The following is a 14308-nucleotide window of genomic DNA, read 5'->3' as shown; positions in this document are numbered from 1 at the left end:
CCAACCTGATTCTCCCAGTTCACCTGCATGTTGAAATCCCCCATAACTACTGCGACATTACCTTTGCCACATGCCAATGTTAACTCCCTATTCAACTTGCATCCAATATCCATGCTACTGTTTGGTGGCCTGTAGACAACACCCATTAGGGTCTTTTTGCCCTTACTGTTCCTCAGTTCTATCCACACAGACTCTACTTCTCCTGATCCTATGTCCCCCCTTGCAAAGGACTGAATCTCATTCCTCACCAACAGGGCCACCCCACCCCCTCTGCCCACATTTCTGTCCCTACGATAGCACGTATACCCTTGTACATTCATTTCCCAGGTCTGATCTCCCTGCAGCCATGTCTCCGTTATCCCAACATCATAATTACCCATTCGCACCTGAGCTTCAAGCTCATTCGCCTTATTTCTGACACTTCGTGCATTCAGATATAGAATTTTTAGCCCATTTCTCCTCTCCCTGTTTAAATAGCTGCCTATTGTGCTTAACCCAGCTCCCCAAACTCCCATCGGGCTATACACCCCTTGAATTTTGTTGTCCTTCCTAAATTTACTTATTCTTTCTGCACATTTAACTCCATGTTCCGTCAGACCATCCCTCTGTACATGTGTCCTCCTTATCACTTGTTCCGCCTATAACTACTTTGGTTCTGTCTTCACTAAGGAGGACATAAATAATCTTCCGGAAATAGTAGGGGACCGAGGGTCTAGTGAGATGGAGGAACTGAGGGAAATACATGTTAGTAGGGAAGTGGTGTTAGGTAAATTGAAGGGATTAAAGGCAGATAAATCCCCAGGGCCAGATGATCTGCATCCCAGAGTGCTTAAGAAAGTAGCCCAAGAAATAGTGGATGCATTAGTGATAATTTTTCAAAACTCCTTAGATTCTGGATTAGTTCCTGAGGATTGGAGGGTGGCTAATGTAACCCCACTTTTTAAAAAAGGAAGGAGAGAAAAACTGGGGAATTATAGACTGGTGAATCTGACATCGGTGGTGGGGAAAATGCTAGAGTCGGTTATCAAAGATGTGATAACAGCACATTTGGAAAGAGGTGAAATCATCGGACAAAGTCAGCATGGATTTGTGAAAGGAAAATCATGTCTGACGAATCTGATAGAATTTTTTGAAGATGTAACTAGTAGAGTGGATAAGGGAGAGCCAGTGGATGTGGTATATTTAGATTTTCAAAAGGCTTTTGACAAGGTCCCACACAGGAGATTAGTGTGCAAGCTTAAAGCACACGGTATTGCGGGCATGGTATTGATGTGGATAGAGAATTGGTTGGCAGACAGGAAGCAAAGAGTGGGAATAAACGGGACCTATTCAGATTGGCAGGCAGTGACTAGTGGGGTACTGCAAGGCTCAGTGCTGGGACCCCAGTTGTTTACAATATATATTAATGATTTAGACGAGGGAATTAAATGCAGCATCTCCAAGTTTGCGGATGACACGAAGCTGGGCGGCGGTGTTAGCTGTGAGGAGGATGCTAAGAAGATGCAGGGTAACTTGGATAGGTTAGGTGAGTGGGCAAATTCATGGCAGATGCAATTTAATGTGGATAAATGTGAGGTTATACACTTTGGTTGCAAGAACAGGAAAACAGATTATTATCTGAATGGTGGCCGATTAGGAAAAGGGGAGATGCAACGAGACCTGGGTGTCATTGTACACCAGTCATTGAAGATGGGCATGCAGGTACAGCAGGCGGTGAAAAAGGCAAATGGTATGTTGGCATTCATAGCAAAAGGATTTGAGTACAGGAGCAGGGAGGTTCTACTGCAGTTGTACAAGGCCTTGGTGAGACCGCACCTAGAGTATTGTGTACAGTTTTTGTCCCCTAATCTGAGGAAAGACATTCTTGCCATAGAGGGAGTACAAAGAAGGTTCACCAGATTGATTCCTGGGATGGCAGGACTTTCATATGAAGAAAGACTGGATCGACTAGGCTTATACTCACTAGAATTTAGAAGACTGAGGGGGGATCTTATTGAAACGTATAAAATTCTAAAGGGATTGGACAGGCTAGATGCAGGAAGATTGTTTCCAATGTTGGGGAAGTCCAGAATGAGGGGTCACAGTTTAAGGATAAAGGAGAAGCCTTTTAGGACTGAGATGAGGAAAAACTTCTTCACACAGAGAGTGGTGAATCTGTGGAATTCTCTGCCACAGGAAACAGTTGAGGCCGGTTCATTGGCTATATTTAAGAGGAAGTTCGATATGGCCCTTGTGGCTAAAGTGATCGGGGGTATGGAGAGAAAGCAGGTACAGGGTTCTGAGTTGGATGATCAGCCATGATCATACTGAATGGCGGTGCAGGCTCGAAGGGCCGAATGGCCTACTTCTGCACCTATTTTCTATGTTTCTATCAGCAGAAAACACTTTGTGCAACGGGCACTCTCCTTCCGATGGCATTCTGTGGCATCTTCCCTTCTGTCCCACTCCACAGCTCCCACCAAAAGACCTCAAACCGGACTGCTGACCAGCACAAAAACCACTCCACGCTCTCCCAATCACACCTTCCTTATGTTGACCAGCATAGTACCTTATCTCCAGAGAGGTACAGGTACAGCGATTAGCATTAACTAGTGAAGGGAGATACAGGGGTTAGCAATAACTAGTGAAGGGAGATACAGGGGTTAGCATTAACTAGTGAAGGAAGATACAGGGGTTAGCATGGACTAGTGTAGAGGGATATAGGGGTTAGCATTAACTAGTGAAGGGAGATACAGGGGTTAGCATGGACTAGTGAAGGGAGATACAGGGGTTAGCAATAAATAGTGAAGGGAGATACAGCGGTTAGCATTAACTAGTGAAGGGAGATACAGGGGTTAGCATGGACTAGTGTAGAGAGATATAGGGGTTAGCATTAACTAGTGTAAGGAGATAAAAGGGTTAGCATGGACTAGTGTAGAGAGATACAGGGGTTAGCATTACTATTGAAGGGAGATATAGGGGTTAGCATTAATTACTAAAGGGAGATACAGCGGTTAGCATTAACTAGTGAAGGGAGATACAGGGGCTAGCATGGACTACTGTAGAGAGATACAGGGGTTAGCATAGACTAGGGTATAAAGATACAGGTACAGGGGTTAGTGTGGACTAGTGTAGAGAGATACAGGGGTTAGCATGGACTAGGGTATAAAGATACAGGTACAGGGGTTAGTGTGAACTAGTGTAGAGAGAGGGAGATACAGGTACAGGGGTTAGCATGGACTAGGGTAGGGAGATACAGGTACAGGGGTTAGCATGGACTAGGGTATAAAGATACAGGGGTTAGCATGGACTAGTGTAGAGAGATACAGGGGTTAGCATGGACTAGGGTATAAAGATACAGGTACAGGGGTTAGCATGGGCTAGTGTAGAGAGATACAGGGGTTAGCATGGACTAGGGTATAAAGATACAGGTACAGGGGTTAGCATGGGCTAGTGTAGAGAGATACAGGGGTTAGCATGGACTAGGGCAGGCATGGGCAAACTACGGCCCGGGGGCCATATGCGGCCCGTTAAGCTTTTTAATCCGGCCCGCAGAACTTGATGAAATTATATTAATAAACCTTGTTAACGTTTTTTTCCCCGCAATTCTGGCGTTTTCGCCACAACAAAACTAAATCCAGACTTTGATGCGCTGGCTAAAAAGGGAGACCAACAACACTGTCCCCACTGAAATTAAAAATAAGTTTCTTCGTTGTGTTATGTAAAAAATGCATTTGAAAATATTTTTTTCAATAAGCCTTACATGTTACATGTCATTTCTGTTAAGTGATGGACGTGAGTAGTGCGCAGGTGCACGTACGTTCTCAAAATAAAAAATGCACTCCAGATCAAATAACGCGCTCCGCATACTGGCGCGCTGTCACTGTTCTGTCCTTGTGCTGGTCGTTGTTGAGTTTTGGCACAGGGGACAATTGAATAAGAAGGAGCAGGACAAGTAGACCTGCATCTCCTACCGTTTTTGAAATAAAGACAGTCAGGAGGAGAGTGATGATGATAATATCTTGAAGGATAACAGAATTTTCAGTGCTTTAAAATAATAACTGTTACTATAAAAAAAACTCTATTTTATTCATTTAATTTTTAGTGTTTTAAAAGTCATTTCAATAAATAGCTAAATACCATGGGACTTCAAAGACAGATATTTGGTTGTAATGCATTTGTTCATTTTCAATTGAAATTAAAGCACATGTTTTCTACATATCCCATGATATTTTATTTTCTCTTATGAGGTGTATTACCAAAACACTCCGTCCATCTGCTCCTGGTCCGGCCCCCCTGTCAAATTTTAGAACCCTTTGTGGCCCACAAGTCAAAACGTTTGCCCACCCCTGGACTAGGGTATAAAGATACAGGGGTTAGCGTGGACTAGGGTAGGGAGATACAGGTACAGGGGTTAGCATGGACTAGTGTAGAGAGATACAGGGGTTAGCATGGACTAGGGTATAAAGATACAGGTACAGGGGTTAGCATGGACTAGTGTAGAGAGATACAGGGGTTAGCATGGACCTTTGTTGGTTTCATTAGGAGTTTTATCAGGATGCTGCCTGGTTTAGGGGAGGCTGCCAAGAGACGGTCTATAACGAGAGGCTGCAGAAACTTGGACTGTTTTCTCTGGAGTGCTGGAGGCTGTGGGAAGATCTGATAGAGGTTTACAACATTATATGTCACAGCCCTTTACCAGAGGGTATGCATTGAAGGTGAGAGGATGCAGGTTCATGGGGGACATGATGTTGGTGGATGCCTGGAAATTGCTGCCTGGGGCAGTGGTCAAGACAAATACATTCAGGCCTTTTTAGAATTATTTAGATCGGTACATGAAGGTGAAGAAAATGGAAGGATATGGACATTGTGAAGCCGGAAGTGATTAGTTTAATTAGCCATTGGATTAGTAATTTAGCAATAATTTCAAAAGGTCTAGAATACAAGAGCAGGGAGGTGATGCTGTGGATTTATAAGGCAATGTTGAGGCCTCACCTTGAGTTCTGCAAACAGTTTTGGGCCACTCATCTGAGAAAAGATGTGCTGGCATTGGAGAGGGTTCAGAGGAGGTTCAGAAGGGTGATTCTGGGAATGAAAGGGTTATCGTACAAAGAACATTTGTAGGCTCTGGGTTTGCATTAGCTGAAAATCAGAAGGATGAAGCGTGGATCTCATTGAAGCCTTTTGAATGTTGAAAGGCCGAGACAGAGTAGATGTGGAAAGGATGTTTCCCATGGTGGGAGAGTCTAGGACAAGAGAGTAGAGCCTCAGGATAGAGAGGCGTTCATTTAAAACAGAGATTTTGAGAAATTTCTTTAGCCAGAGCTTGTTGAATTTGTGGAATTTATTACCACAGGCAGCTCTGGAGGCCAGGTCATCAGGTGTATTCAACAGATAGATTTAATGTCAGGGAAATGTATACAATATACATCCTGAAATTCTTTTTCTTCACAAACATCCATGAAAACAGAAGAATGTCCCAAAGAATGAATGACAGTTAAATGTTAAAACCACAAAGTCCCCCCCCCCCAGCTCCCCACTCCCACGCATAAGCAGCAGCAACAAACCCCCCTCCCCCACCAGCAAAAAAAAGCACCGGCACCCCCACCAAGCACTCGTGTGCAGCAAAGCATCAATAAAGACACAGACTTGCAGTACCCCAAAGATTACTCGTTCACACCGGTAATTCGACAAACCACCTCAGCTCCTAGGCTCCATATTTAAGGCAGAGATTGATAGGTTCTTGATTGGACACGGCATCAAAGGTTACAGGGAGAAAGCCAGGGAGTGGGGCTGAGGAAGAGAAAGAGGCTCAGCCATGATCGAATGGCAGTGCAGATTCGCTGGGCCGAAAGGCCGAATTCTGCTCCTATGTCTTATGGTCTAATTGAATTAGTTTGGCACGACAGTGTGGGCCAATAGCCCTGTTCCTGTGTTGTCCTGCTCTGGTTTTTATGGCAGGCCGAAGAGCCTGTTCCCACCCAGTGTGAAAGGAGGTGGAGGATTTGAAGATTTGAAAATGCACATACAAATTAAACTGAAAAGCCCAACGATATTCTGTGTAATTGATGGAAGGTTTAATTGATAGGAGATGAAGAATGCGGTAGTCATAGGGGATTCCATAGTGAGGGGAACAGACAGGAGGTTCTGTCAAATGATAGAGATGCCCGCATGGTGTGTTGCCTCCCAGGTGCCAGGGTACAGGACGTCTCAGATCAGGTGCAGAGTATTCTGATGGAGAGGGTGAACAGCCAGAAGTCTTGGTACATGTTGGTACCCATGACATAGACAGAAAGAGGAAGTCCTGAAAAGAGAATTCAGGGAGTTGGGTAGGAAGCTGAAAGGCAGGACCTCTAGGGTAGTAATCTCAGGATTGCCACCTGTGCCACGTGCTAGTGAGTGCAAGAATAGCATGATCAGGCATATTAAGGTGTGGCTGAGAAACTGGTGTAGGGGGCAGGGATTCAGATTCCTGTATCATTGGGCCTCTTCTGGGGGAGGTATGACCTGTGCAAAAAGGACAGGTTACACCTGAACCCAAAGGGGTCCAATATTCTAGCAGGCAGGTTTAATAGAACTGTTAGGGAGGGTTTAAGCTAATTTGGCAGTGGGATTGGAACTGAAGTGATAGGACTGAGGGAGGGGAAAACAGAAATAAATCAGTGTGCAACAGAGTTTATAGAAAGAACAGGCAAGAGATGAGGCTCAATCAAAGCCAGTGGCTTGAGTTACAGGGCAATACAGGCGTGATGCAGTTAAAACAGAAAGCAACAAATACTTGTCTGAAAGTGTTGTATTTGAATGCTTGCAGCATAAGGAATAAAATGAACCATCTTGAAACTCAGCTACAGATTGGCAAGTTTGACATGGCCATCTCTGAAATTTGGCTAAACGACGGCTGCCATTTGGAGCTGAACATCCAAGGATATACGGTGTATTGGACAGATAGGTTAGTAGGCAGAGGGGGTGGTGTGGCCCTGTGTTTAAGAAATAATATTAAATCATTAGAAAGAAATCAGAAGGTGTAGAGTCTCTATGGGTTGAGTTAAGAAATGACAAGGGTAAAAAGACCCGAATGGAAGTTGTATCAGCCAAGATGTGGATTACAAATTACATCAGAAGAAAGAAAGGGTGTGTCAGAAAGACAATGTCATGATAATTGTTGGGGATTTTAACAAGAAAATGGATTGGGAAAACCAGGCCAGTACTGGACTTCAAGAGAGAGAATTTGTAGAATGTCTAAGAGATGGCTTTTTAGAACAGCTTGTTATTGAGCCCAGTAGGGGATCGGCTGTGCTGGATTGGGTGTTGTGCAATGATCCGGTGGTGATAAGAAAGCTTAAGGTTAAGGAACCCTTAGGGAACAGTGATCACAATATGATTGAGCTCACTTTGAAATTTGAGAAGGAGAAACTAAATTCCATTGTTTCAGTATTTCAGTGGAATAAAGGGAATTACAATGGCATGAGAGGGGCTGAAGTTGACTGGAAAGGGACACTTGCAGGGAGAACAGCAGAGCAGCTACAGCTGGAGTTTCTGCGAAAAATGAGGGATGTACAAGACAGATATATTCTAAATAAGAAGAAATTTTCAAAGGGAAGAAGGACACTACTGTGGCTGACAAGTAAAGTCAGAGCCAAAGTAAAAGCAAAAGAGAGGCCCTACAAGGAAGCCAGAGCTAGTGGGAAGATAGAGGATTGGGGAGCTTTTTAAAATTTGCAGAAGGAAACTAAGAAGGTCATTAGGAAAGAAAAGATGAATTATGAAAGGAGGCTGTCGATTAATATCAAAGAAGATACTAAGAGGTTTTTTTAAGTAAATGAAGAGTAAAACAGAGTTGAGGGCAGATATAGGACCAATATAAAATGACACTGGAGATATTGTAATAAGAGATGCATAGCTGGCAGACAAACTGAATGTGTATTTTGCATCAGTCTTCACAGTGGAAAATGTCTGCAGTATACCGGACATTCAAGAGTGTCAGGGAAGTGAAGTTTGTGCAGTGAAAATTATGACCGAGAAGGTGCTTAGGAAGCTTAATGGTCTGAGGGTTGATAAATCTCCTGGACCTGATGGAATGCACCCTCGGGTTCTGAAGGAAGTAGCTGGAGAGGCATTAATGATAATCTTTCAGGAATTGATAGATTTTGGCATTGTACCAGATGACTGGAAAATTGCAAATGTTATTCCGCTATTTAAGAAGGGTGGGAGGCAGCAGAAAGGAAACTATAGACCTGTTAGCCTGACATCAGTGGTTGGGAAATTGTTGGAAGCAATAGCTGGGATGAGATTATGGAATACCTGGAGGCACATGACAAGATAGGCCAAAGCCAGCATGGTTTCCTGAAAGGAAAATCCTGCCTGTCAAACCTACTGTAATTCTTTGAGGAAATTACAAGCAAGGTAGACAAAGGAGATGCGGTAGATGTGGTGTACTTGGATTTTCAGAAAGCCTTTGATAAGGTGCTCCACATGAGGCTGCTTAGTAAGATAAGAGCCCATGGAATTATAGGGAAGTTACTAGCGTGAGTGGGGCATTGGCTGTTCGGCAGAAAATAGGGAGCACGAGTAAAGGGATCCTATTCTGGCTGGCTGCCAGTTACCAGGGAGCTCCACAGGGGTCAGTGTTGGGACCGCTGTTTTTTACGATATATGTCAATGATTTGGACTATGGGATTAATGGATTTGTGGCTAAATTTGCCAATGATACAAAGATAGGTGGAGTAGCAGGTAGTGTTGAGGAAACAGAGACCCTGCAGAGAGACTTAAATAGTTTAAGGGAATGGGCAAAGAAGTGGTAAATGAAATACAATGTTGGAAAGTGTATGGTCATGCACTTTGGTGGAAGAAATAAACGGAAGAGAGAATTCAAAATGCAGAGATGCAAAGGGACTTGGGAGTCCTCGTACACGATACCCTAAAGGTTAACCTCCAGGTTGAGTCGGTGGTGAAGAAGGCAAATGCAATGTTGGCATTCATTTCTAGAGGTATAGAATATAAGAGCAGGAATGTGATGTTGAGGCTCTATAAGGCACTTGTGAGACCACACTTGGAGTGTTGGACTCCTTATTTTAGAAAGGATATACTGACATTGGAGAGGGTTCAGAGAAGATTCACAAGAATGATTCCAGGAATGAAAGGGTTACTGTATGAGGAAGATCTGACAGCTCTTGGGCTGTATTCCCTGGAATTCATGAGAATGAGTGGGGAATCTCATAGAAACATTCTGAAAGTTAAAAGGCCTGAACAAATTGGATATGGCAAAGTTATTTCCCATGGTAGGGGAGTCTAGGACAAGAGGGCATGACTTCAGGATTGAAGGACGGCCATTTAGAACTGAGATACAGAGAAATTACTTCAGTCAGAGGGTAGTAAATCTGTGGAATTCGTTATCAGGAGCGGCTGTGGAGGCCAAGTCATTGGGTGTAATTAAGGCAGAGATAGATAGGTTCTTGATTAGCCAGGGTATCAAAGGGTATGGGGTGAAGGCCGGGGAGTGGGGACGACTGGAAGAATTGGATCAGCCCATGATTGAATGGTGGAGCAGACTCGATGGGCCGAATGGCCTACTTCTGCTCCTTTAACTTATAGAGTGGAGTGGAGGAAGTTTATTCTTTCCTTAACCAGTCACCAATTAGTTAGTAACTTATGACTCTGGCAGCGAATTCGGCGGCAGGAGTTTCCGTGCGCCAGTGCGATTAAAACAGACGTGGGAAGGAGTCGCTCCCTCGTCTTGGTTGCGGGCGAGAATGGCAAAGAGCAGACTGATCCAGAGACAGGCCAGTCTCCCGCCATCTACAGGGATATCCACTCCGTCTCCCCAGTCTCCGGTCCGTTCATTCTCCAACGCACACGGCAATCAGTTTAGCCATTCGCCCACATTAACGCAAAACACACGGCGGTATAGCGGCCGCTTACTTGAGCACCCATCTTCGGTATGCTGGGGGAGAGCGGAGAGTGGGTGACGGGTGACGGGGGAGAGGGGGGGAGAAGGGTGATGGGGGAGGGGGGAGAAGGGTGATGGGGAGGGGGGAGAAGGGTGACGGGGAGAGAGGGGGAGAAGGGTGATGGGGGGAAAGGGTGACGGGGAGGGGGGAGAAGGGTGACGGGGAGGGGGGAGAAGGGTGACGGGGGAGGGGGGAGAAGGGTGACGGGGAGGGGGGAGAAGGGTGACGGGGAGGGGGAGTGGGGAGAAGGGGGGAGAAGGGGAGGGGGAGAAGAGTGACGGGGAGAGCGGAGAGTGGAGAGTGGGTGACGGGGGAGTGGGGAGAAGGGGGGAGGGGGAGGAGGGGGAGAAGGGGGAGGGGGAGGAGTGACGGCGGAGGGCGGAGTGTGGACAGTAGGTTACGGGTGACGGGGAGGGGGGAGAAGGGGAGGGGAGAAGGGGAGGGGAGAAGGGGAGGGGAGAAGGGGAGAAGGGGGAGGGGAGGAAGGGGGAGGGGAGAAGGGGGAGGGGGAGAAGGGGGAGGGGGAGAAGGGGGAGGGGGAGAAGGGGGAGGGGGAGAAGGGGGAGGGGGAGAAGGGGAGGGGGAGGGGGAGGGGGAGAGGAGAAGGGGAGGGGAGAAGGGGGAGAAGAGTGACGGGAGAGCGGAGAGTGGAGAGTAGGTCACGGGTGACGGGGAGAGTGGAGAGTGGGTGACGGGGAGGGGGGAGAAGGGGGGAGGGGGAGAAGGGGAGGGGAGAAGGGGGAGGGGAGAAGGGGGAGGGGAGAAGGGGGAGGGGAGAAGGGGGAGGGGGAGAAGGGGAGGGGGAGAAGGGGAGGGGGAGAAGGGGAGGGGAGAAGGGGAGGGGAGAAGGGGAGGGGAGAAGGGGGAGAAGAGTGACGGGGAGAGTGGAGAGTAGGTCACGGGTGACGGGGAGAGCGGAGAGGGTGTTGGGGGAGAAGGGTGATGGGGAGAGCGGGGGTGACGGCGGAGGGCAGAGTGTGGAGAGTAGGTCACGGGTGACGGGGAGAGCACAGAGAGGGTGTTGGGGGAAAAGGGTGATGGGGAGAGCGGAGAGTGGAGTGTAGGTCACGGGTGATGGGAGAGCGAAGAGGGTGTTGGGGAGAAGGGTGATGGGGAGAGCAGAGAGGGTGTTGGGGGAGAAGGGTGATGGGGAGAGCAGAGAGGGTGTTGGGGGAGAAGGGTGACGGGGAGAGCGGAGAGTGGGTGACGGGGGAGAAGGGTGATGGGGAGAGCGGAGAGTGGGGTGACGGGGGAGAAGGGTGATGGGGAGAGCGAAGGGTGGGTGGGGGGGGGGAAGGATGACGGCGGAGGGCGGAGTGTGGAGAGTAGGTCGTGGGTGACGGGGAGAGCGGAGGGTGGGTGGGGGGAGAAGGGTGACGGCGGAGTGTGGAGAGTAGGTCGTGGGTGACGGGGAGAGTAGGGGAGAAGGGTGACGGGGAGAGCGGAGAGTGGGTGACGGCGGCGGGCGGAGTGTGGAGAGTAGGTCGTGGGTGACGGGGAGAGTAGGGGAGAAGGGTGACGGCGGAGTGTGGAGAGTAGGTCATGGGTGACGGGGAGAGCGGAGAGTGGGTGACGGCGGAGAGCGAAGGGTGGGTGACGGGGGGAAGGGTGACAGCGGAGGGCGGAGTGTGGAGAGTAGGTCGTGGGTGACGGGGGAGAGCGGAGGGTGGGTGACGGCGGAGTGTGGAGAGTAGGTCGTGGGTGACGGGGAGAGCGGAGGGTGGGTGGGGGGGGAAGGGTGACGGCGGAGTGTGGAGAGTAGGTCGTGGGTGACGGGGAGAGCGGAGGGTGGGTGGGGGGGGAAGGGTGACGGCGGAGTGTGGAGAGTAGGTCGTGGGTGACGGGGAGAGTAGGGGAGAAGGGTGACGGCGGAGTGTGGAGAGTGGGTGACGGCGGCGGGCGGAGTGTGGAGAGTAGGTCGTGGGTGACGGGGAGAGTAGGGGAGAAGGGTGACGGCGGAGTGTGGAGAGTAGGTCGTGGGTGACGGGGAGAGCGGAGAGTGGGTGACGGCGGCGGGCGGAGTGTGGAGAGTAGGACGTGGGTGACGGGGAGAGCGGAGGGTGGGTGACGGGGGGAAGGGTGACGGCGGAGTGTGGAGAGTAGGTCGTGGGTGACGGGGAGAGCGGAGGGTGGGTGGGGGGGGAAGGGTGACGGCGGAGTGTGGAGAGTAGGTCGTGGGTGACGGGGAGAGCGGAGGGTGGGTGGAGGGGGAAGGGTGACGGCGGAGTGTGGAGAGTAGGTCGTGGGTGACGGGGAGAGCGGAGGGTGGGTGGAGGGGGAAGGGTGACGGCGGAGTGTGGAGAGTAGGTCGTGGGTGACGGGGAGAGTAGGGGAGAAGGGTGACGGCGGAGTGTGGAGAGTGGGTGACGGCGGCGGGCGGAGTGTGGAGAGTAGGTCGTGGGTGACGGGGAGAGTAGGGGAGAAGGGTGACGGCGGAGTGTGGAGAGTAGGTCGTGGGTGACGGGGAGAGTAGGGGAGAAGGGTGACGGCGGAGTGTGGAGAGTGGGTGACGGCGGCGGGCGGAGTGTGGAGAGTAGGTCGTGGGTGACGGGGAGAGTAGGGGAGAAGGGTGACGGCGGAGTGTGGAGAGTGGGTGACGGCGGCGGGCGGAGTGTGGAGAGTAGGACGTGGGTGACGGGGAGAGCGGAGGGTGGGTGACGGGGGGAAGGGTGACGGCGGAGGGCGGAGTGTGGAGAGTAGGTGTTGGGTGACGGGGAGAGCGGAGGGTGGGGGGGAAGGGTAGGTCGTGGGTGACGGGGAGAGTAGGGGAGAAGGGTGACGGCGGAGGGCAGCATCGAACCCGTGTCACTACGGCTCCGGACCCACCTAAGGTAGGCCCGTTTCACTCTGCAAACTGCCGTCCTCTCTCCGACACTCCCCCCTTTGTATTTCCCGTGGGGGGGGGGGGTGACATTGCGAACGACCGATCAGCAGAGTCGCGCCCGGAACTTCTGGCCGCGAGTGAGTGGGTTCTCGAACTGGGGGAAGGGTTGTAAAAACAACAAACACTGACTGACCTGCGATCTGTAAACAGTTCCCTCCTGGACCTGGCGACGCGGAGAAACTCCGCGAACACCAGGCAGCGACCTGTCCCCGCCACACCAAACCGCTCCAACTTCCGGTCACGAACAATTTAACTGTACCTTGTGTAACTAATAACAGGGTGTAACTGTATCAACACAGTGTAACTGTAACCAGAGTCCCAGCTAATCATTTCCCATCCACTCGGATAACATTGGCGCTAATTAGGCCATTCAGCCCATCGAGTCTGCTCCACCATTCTATCATGGCTGATCCCAGAGCCCACTCAAACCCACACACCTGCCTTCTCACCAGATCCTTTGATGCCCTGACTGATCAGGAAACTATCAACTTTTACCTTAAATATACCCACAGACTTGGCCTCCACCACAGTCCGTACAGAGCATTCCACAGATTCACTACTCTCTGGCTAAAATAAAATCCTCTTTACCTCCGTTCTAAAAGTCACCTCTCAATTTTCAAGGCTCTGCCCTTTAGTTCTGGATACCCCCACCATAGAAAAACATTCTCTCCACATCCACCCTATCTAGTCCTTTCAACATTCAGTAGGTTTCAATGAAATCCCGCCCCCCCCCCCCCACATTCTTCTAAATTCCAGTGAGTACAGGCCCAAAGCTGCCAAATGCTCCTTATATGTTAACCCCTTCATTCCGGGGTTTGAACCCTGATGTCTGAACCTTCTCACCATTTAGATAATAGTCCACACTATTGTTCCTTTTACCAAAATGCATTATCATACATTTCCCAACACTGTATTCTATCTGCCACTTTTTTGCCCAGTCTTCCAAATTGTCCAAGTCCTGCTGCAATCGCATTGCTTCCTCAGCACTACCTACCCCTCCATCTATCTTCATATCATCCGAAAACTTTGCCACAAAGTCATCAAGTCATCAATTTAGAAGGATGAGAGAGGATCTGATTGAAACATATAAGATTATTAAAGGATTGGACACACTGGAGGCAGGAAGCATGTTCCCGCTGATGGGTGAGTCCAGAACCAGAGGTCACAGTTTAAGAATAAGGAGTAGGCCATTTAGAACGGAGTTCAGGAAGAACTTTTTCATCCAGAGAGTTGTGGATCTATGGAATGCTCTGCCTCAGAAGGCAGTGGAGGCCAATTCTCTGGATGCTTTCAAGGAAGAGTTAGATAGAGCTCTTAAAGATAGTGGAGTCAAGGGATATGGGGAGAAGGCAGGAACGGGGGTACTGATTGTGGATGATCAGCCATGATCACATTGAATGGTGGTGCTGGCCGAATGGCCTGCTCCTGCACTTATTGTCTATTAATTCCATTATCTAAATCATTGACAAACAATGTGAAAAGTAGCGGTCACAATACT

The 14308-nt window shown here is 49.3% G+C and overlaps 1 protein-coding gene across 2 annotated transcripts in view; it reads right to left on the bottom strand.

Moving 5' to 3' along the window:
• Positions 1-13087, bottom strand: part of sqor (sulfide quinone oxidoreductase) — a 53777-nt gene extending 40690 nt beyond the window's left edge. The window contains exon 1 of one of the 2 annotated variants that reach the window (XM_073032768.1): positions 12944-13087. The gene's annotated coding sequence lies outside the window, so the exon portion shown is untranslated. Of the gene's footprint in view, positions 1-12752; positions 12897-12943 lie in introns of those variants that run through there. The other variant, XM_073032769.1, reaches the window with a different exon arrangement.
• Positions 13088-14308: the final 1221 nt, after the last annotated feature.

This window comes from Hemitrygon akajei, chromosome 30 (genome assembly GCF_048418815.1).
Source record: "Hemitrygon akajei chromosome 30, sHemAka1.3, whole genome shotgun sequence".
Taxonomy (NCBI): Eukaryota; Metazoa; Chordata; class Chondrichthyes; order Myliobatiformes; family Dasyatidae; genus Hemitrygon; species Hemitrygon akajei.
This window is presented reverse-complemented; position numbering and strand designations above follow the sequence as displayed.